Genomic DNA, 18,635 nt, shown 5'->3' on the forward strand with positions numbered 1-18,635 from the left:
CCCTTATGGCAGAAAGTGAAGAAAACTAAAGAGCCTCTTGATGAAAGTGAAAGAAGAGAGTGAAAAAGTTGGATTAAAACTCAACATTCAGAAAATTAAGATCATGGCATCTGGTCCCCTCACTTCATGGCAAATAGATGGAGAAACAATGGAAACAGTGACAGACTATTTTTTTGGGCTCCTAAATCACTGCAGATGGTGACTAAAGCCATGAAATTAAAAGACGCTTACTCCTTGGAAGAAAAGTTATGACCAGCCTAGGCAGCATATTAAAAAGCAGAGACAATACTTTGCCAAAAGAGGTCCATCTAGTCAAAGATATGGTTTTTCCAGTGGTCATGTATGGAGGTGAGAGTTGGACTCTAAAGAAAGCTGAGTGCCAAAGAATTGATGCTTTTGATCTGTGGTGTTGCAGAAGACTCTTGAGAGTCCCTTGGACTACAAGGAGATCCATCCAGCCCATCCTAAAGGAAATCAGTCCTAAATATTCATTGGAAAGGCTGATGCTGAAGCTAAAACTCCAATACTTTGGCCACCTGATGTAAAAAAACTGACTCATTTGAAAAGACCCTGATGCTGGGAAAGATTAAAGGCAGAAAGAGAAGGGGATGACAGAGGATCAGATGGTTAGATGACATCACTGACTCAATGGGCATGAGTTTGAGTAAACTCTGGGAGTTGGTGACGGACAGGGAGGCCTGGCGTGCTGTGACTCATGGGGTTGCAAGGAGTCGGACACGACTGAGCCACTGAACTGACTCACTGAGAGATCCACGTCTACAGCCTGCGTGTGTGTCCTCTAAGTGGCTTCAGTCGTGTCCAACTCTTTGCAAACCTGTGGACGAAGCCTATAGACTCCTCTATCCATGGGGTCCTCCAGGCACGAATACTGGAGAGACTTGCCATGCCCCCCTCCAGGGGATCGCCCCCACCCAGAGATCGAACCTGTGCCTCTTCTGTCTCCGGCCTTGGCTGGCAGGCTCTTTACCAGTAGCGCCACCTGGAAGCCCTCTCTGCAGCCTATCACTCCCTACGCATCCTCTCTCAGGATATGCAATTTCGTGGGCACACAGAACCAAGCAAATAAGACTATTATCACACAGTCAGGACATCAGTTTGAGAGAGGCTCAGAGGACCATGGTACTCAGCGGAGAGTAAAGAGCACCCAGTGAGTGAATCAGAAGATAATTTATAGAAGAATATGTAACTTTGAACAACAGCTTAAAATTCAATGGATTTTAGAGAGATGGGAGGGTAAGAGAATCCCAGTCAGAGAAAATAACATTTTCAAAGGCCAGAGAAGGAAAATATCTGGTGTTTTCAGGAATAGCAAGCAACAGGGAGGAATGGAAATCAGACAAAGAGGACAGAAGATCTTGGCAAGGTCAGTGCTGGAGAAATGTACATGATGGGAACAAAAGGAAACAGGAGACACATAATTGGTAATTTGTGTTCCTGAGAGGCCCTGTGCCCCAGCTTCTCAAGCTACATGACAAGAATGTCTTCCTCTCTCTGTCTTACCACAAGCGTTTATGAATTTTTGCTTTGTTGCTAAAAGGTGAAAAGAAATCCAGGTATATTATTTTGAACCTGAGTAATAATAGCTAGTGTTTATTGTGCTAGGTATTGTGATAAGAGATTATCTAATATAAATAACACAACAACATTATGAGCTAAGTGGTATTATCATTCTTATTTTACAGGCAAGAAAATTAAAGTTTAGTAATGTCAGGTCACAAAGATAATATGTGGGCAAATCAGAATTCAAACACTAAATACAAAACTCAAGAAAAGGATCTGTTCATATGCTCTAGATAAGTGATCTCTATAAGGGCTTCTAAATAAGTCAAATTATTCAAATAACCAATTTTATTGTTTTTGTTAAGAAAATGTAAATCAACTGAAAATAAACATCTTATTCTGCTAGCAGCTCAGAGGAACGCTTCCCATCCTTTCAATCAGTCACAGGTTTCTGACAGTCCACACAATCAGAGTCGGTCTAGCATAATACTGAAAAATTTCTGCCAGAGCCCAGAGGTCCCAGATGACCTTGAAAGATCAGATAATCCCTTTACTAAAGACTGTCATCAAAAATCATTACATTTTCCCCCTCAAAAACAAAATACCATCATTGGGAGAAAATCTACCTCAAATGAAAGCAAGCTACTGGTCATAAGAAGAATTTTCTTGAAAATGTCACTACTCTGCAATGCTGTTACTTTTCTTCCATACATGTAAGAAGAAAAAGATGCAGATATGCAGGTATGCTGTCTTACCTCGTCTTAAATTAACTCTAAGATAGAGTCATACTTCAAAACGGAGGCAGTTTTTCTATGTAAACTGGACCATGTGTGCTCAGTTGCTAAGTCCTGTCCGACTCTTTGCGACCCCATGGTCGCCTGCCAGGCTCCTCTGTCCATGGGGTTTCCCAGGCAAGAAGAGGGGAGTGGGTTGCCATTTCCTTCTCCAAAGGATCTTCCCAACCCAGGGATCCAACACCCATCTTCTGTGTTGGTAGGCAGATTCTTTAGCACTGAGCCACCACCAGCAAAGCCCATGAAATACCCACTTAATGGTGATTATGATCTTTGCTTTAGTTTTATAAAGACAGCCCACCTCAGTGAATTCCTACATTCTAGATGGAAACTGAGTCAGCTAAACAAAAAGAATAAAAGGTGGGAGATGGGATACTAAATAAAATACCTTTTCTAAATTCTTCAGAATTCACTAACATGGGGTATTTGAATTGAGCATTGACAAGAGCTTCTGAGGAAAATTCTCATTATTAGAAAAGCAGCAGACAAGGAAAAAGTATCAATTGCTCCCCCTTTTCCACATTTTCCAAATTGAATAGCAAGGAAGAATGCACCAAACCCCTTAGTCTTTCCTGGAACGACAGAATCTCTACAGTGCCCCAAAAGCAGTGATCCTGCTAAGGAAAATGCCACTAAGCCTGAAAGCAGTAGTTTTATGGACAACATTTAAATTGTTTCCATGTGTCTTCTGCTCACGTGGGATCAATCATCGTGAGTGGTGTATTATAGTTTCCCTTGACGAAACTGGCCTCCTTCTTTTGCTTTCTCCCCAAGGAACTCAATTTGCCAGCAAGGAGCCTCTCCTGCTGCCCTCTATTTTTTTCTTTTCATATTAACTGTGATACAAAGGACTAAAGTAAAACCCAAACTCAGAGCTCCTCATCTTTAACCACTGGCAGACACCCTGAAAAGCCCCATTAGCATATTTTATCCTACATTGCCATTCATTTTTGTGATAGTTTCCAAGTCCAAATTTTGGGACAAAATTCTCTTAGATTAGCAAGGAAATAACTTGACATTTAAGTTTACAAACTATCGTCCTATTTCTGATACAGTGTTTTACATTTCAGATATTACGTTTTACATATAATTAAAAGAAAAGGGAACTCTAGAACCAGGGACATCTTTTAATGTACTTGATATAGGAAGTGGAAAAGGGGAAAGATGTTTAAACTGAAGCACATCTTTCCTCTAATTGAAATAGGAAATGGGAGAATTAGACTACCTCTTGATACTACACGCTGTTTTACCAACAGAATTTGCTTTTGTATTGTGATTTCCTTTATTATTTTACATGTCTTAAAGGCAATGGCCAAGCCTGTTTGTGTGAAACAAAATGCATATGCTGCAACATTCCAGAATCTCTATAAATGAAGGTAACTATCTGCAAAGGAGCAATTTGAAAATAGTAAAAGTAATAGTAATAGTAAAATAATAGTAAAATATTAATAGTAAAATCACCCCTTTCCAAAGTATCTCTGTTCCCAAAACTTCTTAGAATGCCATTGGCCATGTTACTAAAAATCAAGTTGGAACATAAACGAGCATAAGAGAGGTCATGTTCTGGCCCTTCTCACATTTTTCTGCTGAGGCATCACTGATGAGGCGACTGAAGAGTGAATACATACACCCGAGTTGGAGGTCAACTCCCAAAGCAACCTACTTTCAAACTGGAAATGTCTTTGAAATCTTGTGATATAGCTCTAAAATACATGCAGATTGTGCCTACTGTTGCCTAATGTATTTCTTGGGAAGGGAGTTTGGGGGAGAATGGTTACATGTGTATGTATGGCTGAATCCCTTCACTGTTCATCTGAAGCTATCACAATGTTGTCTGTTAATCAGCCATACCCCAGTACAAAATAAAAAGTTTTTAACAAACTAAAAATAAAAAGTTAAAGTACTTTTCCGGATAAAAACTCAAAATATACAAGTATCTCAATACCAGAAAAATAAACAGCTCAATCAAAAGAATTCATTTGAATCAGTTCTAATGAGATGGATGAAACTGGAGCCCATTATACAGAGCGAAGTAAGCCAGAAAGATAAAGACCATTACAATATACTAACACATATATATGGACTTTAGAAAGATGGTAACGATAACCCTATATGCAAAACAGAAAAAGAGACTCAGATGTATGGAATAGACTTGTGGACTCTGGGAGAAGGAGAGGGTGGGATGTTTCAGGAGAACAGCATTGAAACATGTATATTATCTAGGGTGAAACGGATAACCAGCTCAGGTTGGGTACATGAGACAAGTGCTCGGGCCTGGTGCACTGGGAAGACCCAGAGGGATCGGGTGGAGAGGGAGGTGGGAGGGGGGACTGGGATGGGGAATATATGTAAATCCAGGGCTAATTCATATCAATGTATAACAAAAACTACTGTAATGATGTAAAGTAATTAGCCTCCAACTAATAAAAATTAAAAAAAAAAAAAAAATGGGCCAAAGAACTAAACAGACATTTCACCAAAGAAGATATACAAATGGCTAACAAACACATGAAAAGATGCTCAACATCACTCATTATTAGAGAAATGCAAATCAAAACCACAGTGAGGTACCATCTCACGCCAGTCAGAATGGCTGCTATCCAAAAGTCTACAAGCAATAAATGCTGGAGAGGGTGTGGAGAAAAGGGAACCCTCTTACACTGTTGATGGGAATGCAAACTAGTACAGCCACTATGGAGAACAGTGTGGAGATTCCTTAAAAAACTGGAAGTAGACCTGCCATATGACCCAGCAATCCCACTTCTGGGCATACACACCAAGGAAACCAGAATTGAAAGAGACACATGTACCCCAATGTTCATCGCAGCACTGTTTATAATAGCCAGGACATGGAAGCAACCTAGATGCCCATCAGCAGACGAATGGATAAGGAAGCTGTGGTACATATATACCATGGAATATTACTCAGTCATTAAAAAGAATTCATTTGAATCAGTTCTAATGAGATGGATGAAACTGGAGCCCATTATACAGAGTGAAGTAAGACAGAAAGAAAAACACTAATACAGTATATTAACACTTTATATGGAATTTAGAAAGATGGTAATGATGACCCTATATGCGAGACAGCAAAAAAGACACAGATATAAAGGAAAGACTTTTGTACTCTGTGGGAGAAGGCAAGGGTGGGATGATTTGAGAGAACAGCATTGAAACATGTACATCATCATATGTGAATAGAACACCAGTCCAAGTTCGATGCATGAAACAGGCACTCAAAGCCAGTAGACTGGGACAACCCAGAAGGATGGGATGGAGAGGGAAGGTGGGAGGCTTTGGGATGGGGGACACATGTACACCCGTGGGTGATTCATGTCAATGTATGGCAAAAACCACCACAATATTGTAAAGTAATTAGCCTCCAATTAAAATAAATAACTGTAAAAAAAATAAAACGTAAAAAGACAGACAAACAAAAAAGCCAGCACATGAAAACTGTGGCTTGGCACTTCTAGCACTCCTTGAAGATCTCCAAAGGCATGCTTACCTTTAAACCACGAACGGTCATGAGCACAATGCTGTGAAGACTGGGTCAGCAGTGAGCATTAAAGGGCCTCAACTCCAGTGATGCATTGCTGCTCCAACGCAATTGTAGATCTGGGAGGAAAATGATGCACAAGAAACAAGTAAGTGGCTGGAAGGAAAGCTTGCTGTGCTGGGCTTAGTCACTCAGTCACGTCTGACCCTTTGTGACCCCATGGACTGCAGCCCGCCAGGGTCCTCCATCCATGGGGACTCTCCAGGCAAGAGTACTGGAGTAGGTGGCCATGATCCCCTCCAGGGGATCTTCCCAACCCAGGGAATGAACCCAGGTCTCCTGCTTTATAGGCAGACTCTTTACTGTCTAAGCCCCAGAGAAGCCCAAAGTCTAACTTCACAATTTGCCTAGGGCCAAAGAATGATGCTTAATAATTGTAATGGCCAGATTTAGAAAAAATGCTATTAAAAGATGAATTGAGAAAGTAGCATTTACATATATACACTATCATGTGTAAAATATATAACTGGTAGGAAGCTACTATATAACAGAGGGAGCCCAGCCTGGCATTCTGTGATGACCTAGAGAAGTGGAGGGGAGAGGAAAGAGGTTCGGGGGGGAATACATATAACTATGACTGATTCGTGTTGTACGGCAGAAACCAACAGAACATTGTAAACCAATTCTTCTCCAATTAAAACTAAATTAAAAACCAGAAAAATTTTTTAAATGATTGGAAAAAGCAAGCAACTAAACTGTTCTTCTAGCAATAAAAGAGAGAATTTCTCATTTATTTGCATACTTTAAAAGCATAAAACTAAAGAGCTTGTTTCTTGTTATATAGTAAAATAAAGTTACATAGCAAGTATCATTTTAATAAGATGTCTTTAATGACATGAGATTTTGCAGGATGTAGGCATAATTGCTTTGATGACATAGTTTAAATTGATAAAAAGAGAAAAATAATCACAAACTAGTAGCATAAAAGAAGCAATATGCCATCATTCTTTAGGATCTATTATTTGAGTAGAAGTATGATTTTTAATTAAAATTCAGTGAAAACATGTAAAATTTGTATTAAAGCCATATCATAGTGCTATCTTCAGGGGAATAAAAATTTGAATTTAAATATGATCCAAAAGCCAGATCTCTTTTGTCAAGAACACAGACTATCAGTATAATATATGTCTGAGAGTTATACCTTTATATCATTAAGTTATACCTTATCAAAATATACTTAATGAGATCGGGGCTTATTGAAGATATACATTCTGGATGCTGCATGATTATGCTAACATTTGAAATACAAATTTTTAGCCACCAAAATACACCCAAAAATCTGAACATATATTCAATTGGAGCAATCAAACTTTCTGATTTCTAGCCTCAACCTAATGGATGACCAGTTGATTACTTTTTTAAACTCTACTGTATAAAGCGATTACAACATATACAAGAGATGAATTCCCACATACTCTCAACTTTAACAATTTTTCACCAATCTTGTTTCTTCCATCCAAACTACTGATTTTTTGGTTTGCTTGTTTTTAGGGGTTTTTTGGTTGTAATATTTTATAGCAAACCCCAGACATCATGCTATATTATCCATAAAGATTTCAATATATATATATATATAATTAATTCTATATAATCTCTATGGCCATTATAATGCAATCCTTTAAAATCATAGTTTACTAGTTAATTCATCAGCTGTATTTTACTGAATGGAGTACATAAAATTTAGTATTTCAATATTATTATCTAAGTATAAATATTTAGTCTGGTTATACACACATCATCCAAGTCTAACATTTTAATTGAATTTGACTGGTAAACTCAGTTACAAACTTCACTAAAGGGCTCTTTTGCTTTGCTTTTTTTGCAACATTAAGCAGTCAAATCAGTGAAGGTATCTGGTTTTACTGTCTTAAAAATAGGCATCTGAACGTGTATATACTGGACCAAATCAACCACACCATAGTCAAGTTACACTCATGCCAGATTATGAAGTCCTTAGAATAGCTCATTATTATTCAAGCAATTAGATTATGTCAAGATCATTCCAAGACAATAAAACAGAGAGGCAGTAAGGGCATGCTAAGAGAACTTGGAATCCACACAAGCCAAGATTCTGATCTCTATTCTGCTTAATTAATGCTTTTGTTAACTTCAGCAAGTTAATAATACTCTAGGTCTCAATAAACTCATCTGTATTATGGGGATAAAATGCCATTATAACTATCATAAAACTTGTATGAATTCAATGTATGTAATACATCTGCCATATGATAAAGTTCCTTCTTTAATAGTTTTTCAATCAATAGCCAACAATGAGATGGAAACAACCTAAAAGTTATCCTCAGTTCACGGGTCTTTTAAACATCTTGTAAAATATTGAATGAGGGACTTCTCTGATAGTTCAGTGGTAGAGAATCCACCTGCTACAGGAAATATGGGTTTGATTCCTGGGCGGAGAAGATCCCCTGGAGGAGGAAATGGCAACCCACTCCAGTATGCCTGCCTGGGAAATCTCATGGGCAGAGGAGCCTGACAGGCTATAGTCCGTGGGTTGCAGAAGAGTTGGATAAAACTTAGCAACTAAACAACAAAGAATATTTCAAATATTAACTGTCTCCATATAACCAACAATTAATAGATGGTACTCATTCAATAATACTTCATAATTTTTAAAAAGTTTTCATTAGATAGATGTATGAATATACTTGTTTATGTTGGATAATATAGTAGAGAAAGATAATTAGCAATCTCCAATTTACGGGGAAAAATTGGTATGAAATAAAATTCCCATTCTACTTTTCTTAGTAATACTTCAATGACATATGTGCTTTGGGAATCAAGAGATTTTTGAAGTGGTTCCTATTAATATTTGGACTTCCCTGGTGGCTCAGATGGTAAAGAATCAGCCTGCAACACAGGAGACCCAGGTTCAATCCCTGGGCCAGGAAGATCCCCTGGAGAAGGAAATGGCAACTCACTCCAGTATTCGTGCTTGGAGAATTCCATGGACAGAGGATCCTGGGGGCTACAGTCCATGGGGTCGCAAAGAGTCAGACATGACTGAGCAACTAACATTCTCACGTTCACTTTCATTATTAATCTTTAAATTCACAAATGAAGAAACCAAGCAACAAGGACATAAGGGTCAGAACAGAAACTTAGACTGTTGCCCCAAACTAAACAGACTCCAGTAATTCCTCTCTTCTCTACTTATTTGAGGATGGTTTGAAAAGCATATTATTCCCCCTAAAAGGTAGGAGAATACATTATCATGTATTTGGGATATGGTATCATTTTACTATCTAATATTGGAATATCAAAACTAAATGCCAACAATGACCTTGTGAAAATCACATACATGCATGCATGCAAAAGCCCACCTGTGCTAATATCTCATTGGCTTTTGTAGCTCCCTGAAACACTCTGTTGATGAAGATGGTTTTTCATGCAGCAAGGTTGAGGGTTATTGATCTGTAAACGTCTTTATGATTCAGCTGCTGTGGAACTGTCTAGTGTCTGGGTCTCCAGAGTGATTTTTCCAGTGATGCCAAGTTGATTCTTGGAAATTTACATGCTGTTATCTTTTTGACAATAAATTGCTATGTAAGTCCTTTATGTGATACACATGCAGGGCCCTTTATAATAGCAATCTATATATCTTAATGACTAATTTGTCATTTTTCTTTTTTGGAGGGAGGGGAGCATGGCTCCCTCTCTCATGCTCAGCCCCCCAGGATCTGCTGACAGTACTCCATGTATTCACATTACTCCAAAGGTTTGGGGTTTTTTAAAAAGTCAATTTCTACTAGTTAATATTGTAGCTTATCTTTAAATGCAGCTACAATAACTGACAATGAAAATATTTTACTACTATTCTGACAATGAAAATATTTTAATGCATGTGTGGTTTTGCTAGTAGGGACCAGCAGAAGTGAGCAGATCACAGAACTTTCCTGGAGGGGAGAAAAATCACATGAATCAATGAGTTTAAACTCTAGCTCTCTCCTCATAGTTTTGTTTTCTTTTAATGTATTTTATTAATTATTTTTTGGCTGTACTGGGTCTTCATTGCTGCATGGGCTTTTTCTAGCTGTTATGTGTTGTCTTCTCATTAAGGCAGCTACTCTCGCTGCAAAGCACAAGCTCCAGGCACACGACTCAGTAGTTATGGCATACGAGCTTAAGGTTGCCTTGCGGCATTTGGGATCTTCCTGGACCAGGGATCAAACCCATATCCCTGCATTGGCAGGCAGATTCTTAACCATCAGACTCTCCTCATAGCATCTTAGAGATGCTGTTCCTCCTATCTGCCTGGCCACTCCCTCCCACATCCTTGCATGTGGCTGGCTCTTTTTCATTCTTAAACTCAAAGCCTAAATTCCCTCAGCAGACTCTCCCCTGACCAGCCTGTGCTAAGTCATAGGATCTCTCTACTACTCTTTATATCACCACTCTGTCCATGCTGCTTGAACCCCTTTTCATCATCCTCACTTTAATAATATGTTTACTTGCTTGTTTAATAATACATTTACTTCTCTGCTTATGAGGAGGAAACGGACTGTAGTAAATATAAAATAAATAAATGCTAAGTAATGAATGAATCAATGACCCACAAAGATTTCCACTTCATCTTACAAGTCTCAATTTTCTGATATGAAAAAGACAACTTCTAGTGTCCAAATGTAATCCTTTATTCATGATACAGTGTGTTTTCTGGATATATCACAATAGCTTTAAAAAATCATAACACTGTTAAATACATAGCACTATAACTAACTTAAAAAAATAAACTCATCAATTAACCCTCTATTTTATACACTATTATTTACAAGTGGGTTAACTCCTTTTACCTCTATTAGTGTAAAATATCTATTACAAAGGACACATTTCAAAGTACATATTGGAAAATGAGGACAACAATAGGACTGAACTCATACAGCAGCTGGAATGATTAGATCATGAGTGCTAAGCACTTAGAATGAGGGCCAGCACATGGCAGCACTTTGGTAATTTATTATTATTTTCAATAATAATAATGAAGATAGGTTTACATGACTTTAGCATTGCCATTACTTGTATCTTTTAATAATGATTAAAAAAATCACCAATGCTACCCAACTCTGTATTCAGCATAAAACAGGTAATCCTTCAAACTAGGCTTCAACAGTACGTGAACCAAGAACTTACAGATGTACAAGCTGGATTTAGAAAAGGCAGAGGAACCAGAGATGAAATTGCCAACATTTGTTAGATCATGGAGAAAGCAAGAGAATTTCAGAAAAAACATCTACTTTTGCTTCACTGGTTATGCTAAAGCTTTGACTATGTGGATCACAACCGACTGTAGAAAATTCTTAAAGAGATGGGAATACCAGACCATCTTACCTGACTCCTGAGAGACCTGTATGCTGGTCAACATGCAACAGATAGAACCAGACATGGAACAACAGACTGGCTCAAAATTAGGAAAGGAGTACATCAAGGCTGTATATTGTCACCCTGTTTATTTAACTTCTGTGTAGAGCACATCATGGTGAAATGCCAGGCTAGATGAAGCACAAGCTGGAATCAAGATTGTCAGGAGAAGTATCAACAACCTCAGATATGCAGATGATACCACCCTAATGGCAGAAAGTGAAGAGGACCTAAAGAGCCTCTTGATGAAGGTGAAAGAGGAGAGTGAAAAAGCTGGTTTATAACTCAACACTCAAAAAACTAAGATCATGGCATCCAGTCCCATCGCTTCACGGCAAATAGATGGGGACACAATGAAAACAGTGACAAACTTTATATTTTGGGGCTCCAAAATCACTGCAGATGGTGACTGCAGCCATGAAATTAAAAGACGCTTGCTCCTTGGAAGAAAAGTTATAACAAACATAGACAGCACATTAAAAAGCAGAGACAAACTATAAATGAAGAGAAACTGTGTTTCAATGTACCAAACTGATTTAAATCGGCTTTTCAAGGACATATCAATTGGATCAAGCAGTGTGACACCTGCCATAGAAGGAATCAATACATGGTGGAGGATGAAGGGCTTTTGTGCTGATCTGAGCCACAGGAAATGAAAAAACTTTTAGTACTTCTTAGATCTCCCAACCTTCTCTCAGAGAACACAAAGGGAGTCTTCAAAGAAAGTGCTTTGGGCAGGCAGTAGCAAATAATCACTTCTCTTAATGTAGAATCTTAACATTTATTGCAAAGTCTATGTACTCCTCAGGTGTGGCGCACCAGGGTTTGGAAAGATTTTCTACAAAGAGCCAGATGGAAAAATGTTAGGCTTTGGTGGGCATAAAATCTCTGCCACAACTATTCAGTCCTACCATTGAACTGGAAGAGCATACATAAATGATGGAGTGTTGTTGTGATACAATAAAACTTTATTTACACAAGTAGTGAGCCAGAAATCATCACAGGCCTAAGGCATCATCAAAACTGTTTCTTGAGTAATTTCCATTTGTCTGGTCCATTGGAATGTCTTTCACTTCCAAAATCCTTTTTGTTACTTTATATTCTGAGGTGACTTTCCCTACCTGTTGTGAAGATTAAGTGAGATAATCCATGTTAAATGCCTAGGACAAAGTCTCCAAAACAATTTAGCTCAATACAAAAATATAGACCTGAAAGCTTGACTGAATTCTAGTTCTGCCACTAATTAGCTGTGTGGCCTTGGACAAGGTGTTTAACTTCCCTATACCTCAATCTCTCCCTCATGAAATGAGATCATAACAACTTACTTCATAGGTTATTGAGAGGAAGTGAAAGAAGATACATACACACTGTCTAGAACAGTGCCTAGCACATGCTGAGCATTATATGAATGTCAAATTATTATTATTATTACAGTTTCACAACTCTCATTCATGCTAAATACTGTTATCTCTACTTCAAAAATCAGGAAGAGCAGCAGTAGCGTGTGATATAAAGAGTTAATGCTAGAGGAGCCAGAAAAGACAGAGACCAGGATGGTTTTGAGTTACTTACTGGAGGTAAAAGTGGACATGCAATCAGGGTTAAATTGTGCAGAATGTTAAATAAGACAAATATTTTGGACTTTCATCTCCCAAAGAAGAGAGGAATTGCCTAGGGAAATTGCTACACTGGACCTGTATCTGACGCATGATGAATAGTCATTTGGTGAAGCAGACAAAGACTTTTAAAAACCAGGTACAAAAGACTTCAGAAAAGAAGAATTTAAAAGGAGAGAGCCCCGAGTCTCGTGCACTCCAAGTGTCACGAGCACACACTGTTTTGCATGGATTTATGCACGTGGGATCTGAGCGGCTCCCCCAGAGCTCCCATTACCCTCTAGTTCACCTGGAATAAAGTAGGGAGGGGCGCAAGGAAGAAGGGCTCAAAGTCAAAAACCAAAATCAGACTTTCCCAGAATGGAAGGATTGCAAGAAGCTACAGCCAAAAACGAGCAAATTTTCTCACACAAGACTGATAAAAAAGAAGAAAGTCTAGTATAGGCAGTAAAGTCGCTGTAGCCAATACACAAAGGAGTGGACAAGAAAGAAACGGTTATTCATAGAGAGACAAATATCAAAATGAAATTTTAAGGTATATCGGTTCATAAAGGGTCAAATGAATAGAGAAATGTAGATCTCCAACAGCACATGACAGTCCAGGATTATGTTTTATAATACAACCTGAAGTTGATATGGTAGGATCAGCAGAAGGCCAAGATGCACCAGAGTTCTAGACGACCAATAAACATCACTGGAGTCATTGGCCCTGAGGTCCATGTACATATGGGAATCTAGCATAGATCTTTTTTATCTAAAGCAATGCCATCCAAAAGATGACATGACACTGCAATTCACACGTGTAATATAAGATTTTCGAGTACTCGCATTTTTTTAAAGTAAAAAAAAAAAGAAAAAGGAAAGAAATTTTAAGAATGTATTTTATTTAACCCAACACATTCAGAACATTTTTTCAACATGTATTCAATTTTTTAAAATTTAACGAGGGCTTCCTTGATGGCTCACTGGTAAAGAATCCGCCTGCCAATGCAGGAGACATGGGTTTGATCCTTGATCCAGGAAGATCCCACAGGCCATGGAGCAACTAAGCTTGAGCACCACAACTACTGAGCGTGTGCTCCGGAGCCCGGAAGCCACGACTCCTGAGCCTGCGCACCCTAGAGCCCGCATTCCACAACAAGAGAAGCCCCCACAACGAGAAGACCACGCGCCGCAACCGGAGAGGAGCCCCCGCTCACCACAGCTAGAGGAAAGCAGCGAAGGCCCAACCCAGCCAGACATAAATCAATAAAACTATTAAATATCCATGAGGTATTTTATATATATTTTTACACTTTGTCTTCACAATCCATGGCATATTTTACACTTATAGCGCATCTCAATTCACATGTTAAATTTTCACTAGTAACATTGATCTGTATTTAGATCTTACTAATAAAAGTGTACATTTGGAAAAGCAAACTTACAAACCCAAGCTGTTCCAAATGTATATAAGAGTTTTGCCAATGGTTGAATTGAATATTAATTTTTAAGTCTAAATTTATATTAAGTAGACATAAACGTGGAGAAGGCAATGGCACCCCACTCCAGTACTCTTGCCTGGAGAATCCCAGAGATGGGGTCGCACAGAGTCGGACACGACTGAAGTGACTTAGCAGCGGCGGCAGCAGCAGACATAAATGAAATTAAATTTTTATTCCTCAGTTACACTGGCAACATTTCAGCTGCTTTGTAGCCACAGGCGACCAATGGCCACCATATTGGACAGCTCAGAAAACTACAATCAGGTGGGGTTGGCCCTGGAGAGGCTATCTAAGGGAAGAATACCAACTGTCTAAGGGAAAGAAATGCTTGAGAGACTGAATGTCCTTAGGATTTAGAGCACTGCTCTTTAACCACTGAGGCATATCATACTTTGTCTGTGTTTACATCACAGTATTTAGCATTTTATGTTAACAATACGCTTTAAGTCATAATTCTATCACAACTGAAGGAAAGAAGTATCTTTTATAATTATTTTATAATATTTGCAATGCTTACCACAGTGCATAAATATCATGATCAATAAACAATTAATTAATTGATTTAATTCTTTATAAACAAATTAAATACTGAGGAGCCACAGGTTATGCTGATCCTTGAGCCAGAGAAGTCTTACAGAAAAGAAGGAACTGTCAGCTGAGATGGAGATTAGAATTTCTAGACATTAGAATGGGACACAAAGGCTCACGATAAGCTAATCCTAGGGTAAGTGAGGTATGGGGATCACAAAAGAGAAGTCAAAGTGTCAGTCAGTCAGTCCTGCCAGACTCTTTGAGACCCCATGGACAGTGGCCCAAGAAGCTCCTCTGTCCATGGAACTCTCCACTTAAGAATACTGGGGTTGAGTAGCCACTCCCTCCTCCAGGGGATCTTCCCCAGGGGTTGAACCCAGGTTTCCTGCATTGCAGGCAGATTCTTTACCATCTGAGCCGCCAGCAAAGCCCACATGGGGAGTGTGAAGTGGCTGCCTTTTGGGTAGGAGGGAGAGGATGAGGCAGGATGAGGCTCAGAGGGTCGTCCACCATATCGACACCCGGGCTTGAACCACAAAATTAAAATGGGACTTAATATCAAGGAGGAGCCGTTGCATGTATACAAAAATAAAAGAAATGAAATTATCAAAATGGCACTGAAAGAAAATTAATTCTCGCTGTAACATCAAACCCTGGAGAGGTACAGGCAGTGTGGGTACTGTTGTTTGTATCTGTGGAAACAGATGAAAAGGGAATGAATCAGAAGATGCTGCAGATAATGCTATTAAAATTAGCCATGGGATAATAGAGTACTCACTCAAAACTGTTCACAGAATTTCCAAAAGTGGCTAAATTCTAGAAAGAGTTATTTTAAACACTGTGTAAATCTGGCTCCAAAGTTGTATGTGAGAGTCTCTACCTAACTGTTCAAATGACTGAAAATGCCTGGAGTCATTTCTGAAAATTCAGATAGCTTATTTAAATACCTATTTTTCATATATCAACAGAATTTTTTCCAGTGGAGGAAACGGGGGCAGTGCAGCCCTGGGACCTTCCAACCCTCCAAAATGAGCCCCGCTTAACAGTCTGCAAAAGATTTAACAGTGAGACAGACAGGGTTTGTAAGGCCAATAATTTCCGTCTCTGCAACTTTTAGAAATATAAACACATGTGATGAATTGCGTGTGGATAGATTAACTTTCTCAGCAACTCTACTGAACAAGACTTCAGTAAAAAAAAAAGGCAAAGATCTGCCCTGGATTGAAATATGGAATTGTTTTTAATTGAACCTTATTTATTTTACTGAGAGTAGGCAGTGCACTGTCCTGCAAAACCGCAAGGAGCCCAGTGATCTCTGGCACGAGGAGACTGGTTTCCCACTTCTGTAACTGAGGAGAGCTGCACTTACGCTCAAGCAAACAGCCTACCTGGAGCTTCCTCTTTCCTAAATGTTATTACTCAGTTGGGCAGGACCTCAGCTGAATAGTAACATAAGCTAAGCTGACTTTCAGGATATTCTTTTCAGCATTTGGCCTCCCTTTTCATGCCAGCTGATACTCAGTTTTCAGTGCCCCAGGTCATTCTCACTGATGAATGCACCCTCTAATAACCCACACACAAAACCCTACTGACATCAAAATTTACCATTTCTGTCCACCAATCTCTTCACTCAGATAAGCTAATCCTTGCTAACAGGCTTGTTGCTTTGTTACTTTCTACTAATCCTAGACAAGATAATGTCTTAACTGGGTTAATATCTACCAAGACTTTAAAGTGATCACTAACAGGGAATTACAGATGTCAGCCAGCTGTAAAGACAAATTTAGGAGACTGGGTTGATTCAGTTCAGTTCAGTTCAGTCTCTCAGTCATGTCCAACTCTTTGCAACCCAATGGAATGCAGCACGCCAGGCCTCCCTGTCCATCACCAACTCCCGGAGTCCTCCCAAATTCATGTTCATTGAGTAGGTGCTGCCATCCAACTATCTCATCCTCTGGCATCCCCTTCTCCTCCTGCCCTCAATCTTTCCCAGCATCAAAGTCTTCTGAAATGGTCAGCTCTTCGTATCAGGTGGCCATAGTACTGGAGTTTCAGCTTCGACATCAGTCCTTCCAATAAACACCCATGACTGATCTTCTTTACAATGGGCTGGTTGGATCTCCTTGCAGTTCAAGGGACTCTCAAGAGTCTTCTCCAACACCACAGTTCAAAACCATCAATTCTTAGGCACTCATCTTTCTTTAGAGTCCAACTCTCACATCCATACATGACTACTGGAAAAACCATAGCCTTGACTAGACGGATGTTTGTTGACAAAGTAATGTCTCTGCTTTTTAATATGCTGTCTAGGTTGGTCATCACTTTCCTTCCAAGGAGTAAGTGTCTCTTAATTTCATGGCTGTAATCACCATCTGCAGTGATTCTGGAGACCCAAAAATAAAGTCAGCCACTGCTTCCACTGTTTCCCCATCTATTAGCCATGAAGTGATGGGACCAGATGCCATGATCTTAGTTTCCTGAATGTTGAGCTTTAAACCAACTTTTTCACTCTCCTCTTTTCACTTTCATTAAGACACTCTTTAGTTCATCTTCACTTTCTGCCATAAGGATGGTGTCATCTGCATATCTGAGGTTATTGATGTTTCTTCCGGCAATCTTGATTTCAGCTTGTGCTTCATCCAGCCCAGCGTTTCTCATGATGCATTCTGCATGTAAGTTAAATAAGCAGAGTGACAATATACAGCCTTGATGTACTCCTTTTCCTGTTTTAAGCCAGTCTGCTTTTCCATGTCCAGTTCTAACTGTTGCTTCCTGACCTGCATACAGGTTTCTCAAGAGGCAGTTCAGGTGGTCTGGTACTCCCATCTTTTTCAGAATTTTCCACAGTTTGTTGTGATCCACACAGTCAAAGGCTTTGCCATAGTCAATAAAACAGAAATCTATGTTTTTCTGGAACTCTCTTGCTTTTTCAATGATCCAGTGATGTTGGAAATTTGATCTCTGGTTCCCCTGCCTTTTCTAAAACCAGCTTGAACATCTGGAAGTTCACATTTCACGAATTGCTGAAGCTGACTTGGAGAATTTTAAGCATTACTTTACTAACATGTGAGATGAGTGCAATTGTGTGGTAGTTTGAACATTCTTTGGCATTGCCTTTCTTTGGGATTAGAATGAAAACTGACCTTTTCAGGTCCTGTGGCTACTGCTGAGTTTTCCAAATTTGCTGGCATATTGAGTGCAGCACTTTCACAGCATCATCTTTCAGGATTTGAAATAGCTCAACTGGAATTCCATCACATCCACTAGCTTTGTTCATAGTGATGCTTCCTAAGGCCCACTTGACTTCACATTCCAGGATGTCTGGCTCTAGGTGAGTGATCACACCATTGTGATTTTATGGGTCGTGGAGATCTTTTTTGTATAGTTCTTCTGTGTATTCTTGTTACCTCTTCTTAATATCTTCTGCTTCTGTTAGGTCCATACCATTTCTGTCCTTTATTGAGCCCATCTTTGCATGAAATGTTCCCTTGGTATCTCTAATTTTCTTGAAGAGATCTCTAGTATTTCCCATTCTATTATTTTCCTCTATTTCTTTGCACTGATCACTGAGGAAGGCTTTCTTATCTCTCCTTACTATTCTTTGGAATTCTGCATTCAAATGGGTATATCTTTCCTTTTCTCCTTTGCTTTTCACTTCTCTTCTTCTCACAGCTATTTGTAAGGCCTCCTCACACAGCCATTTTGCCATTTTGCATTTCTTTTTCTTGGGAATGGTCTTGATCCCTGTCTCCTGTAC

General features: G+C 39.2%; 1 long non-coding RNA gene across 2 annotated transcripts in view; it reads right to left on the bottom strand.

The window, feature by feature from the left end:
* Positions 1 to 18,635, bottom strand: part of LOC139030936 (uncharacterized) — a 165,543-nt gene that overhangs the window by 37,954 nt on the left and 108,954 nt on the right. For both annotated transcript variants that reach the window (XR_011483379.1, XR_011483380.1), the window contains exon 3: positions 5,824 to 5,933. This is a non-coding gene — a long non-coding RNA (uncharacterized lncRNA). The remainder of the gene's footprint in view (positions 1 to 5,823; positions 5,934 to 18,635) is intronic.

This window comes from Odocoileus virginianus, chromosome 24 (assembly GCF_023699985.2).
Source record: "Odocoileus virginianus isolate 20LAN1187 ecotype Illinois chromosome 24, Ovbor_1.2, whole genome shotgun sequence".
In the NCBI taxonomy this organism is placed as follows: domain Eukaryota; kingdom Metazoa; phylum Chordata; class Mammalia; order Artiodactyla; family Cervidae; genus Odocoileus; species Odocoileus virginianus.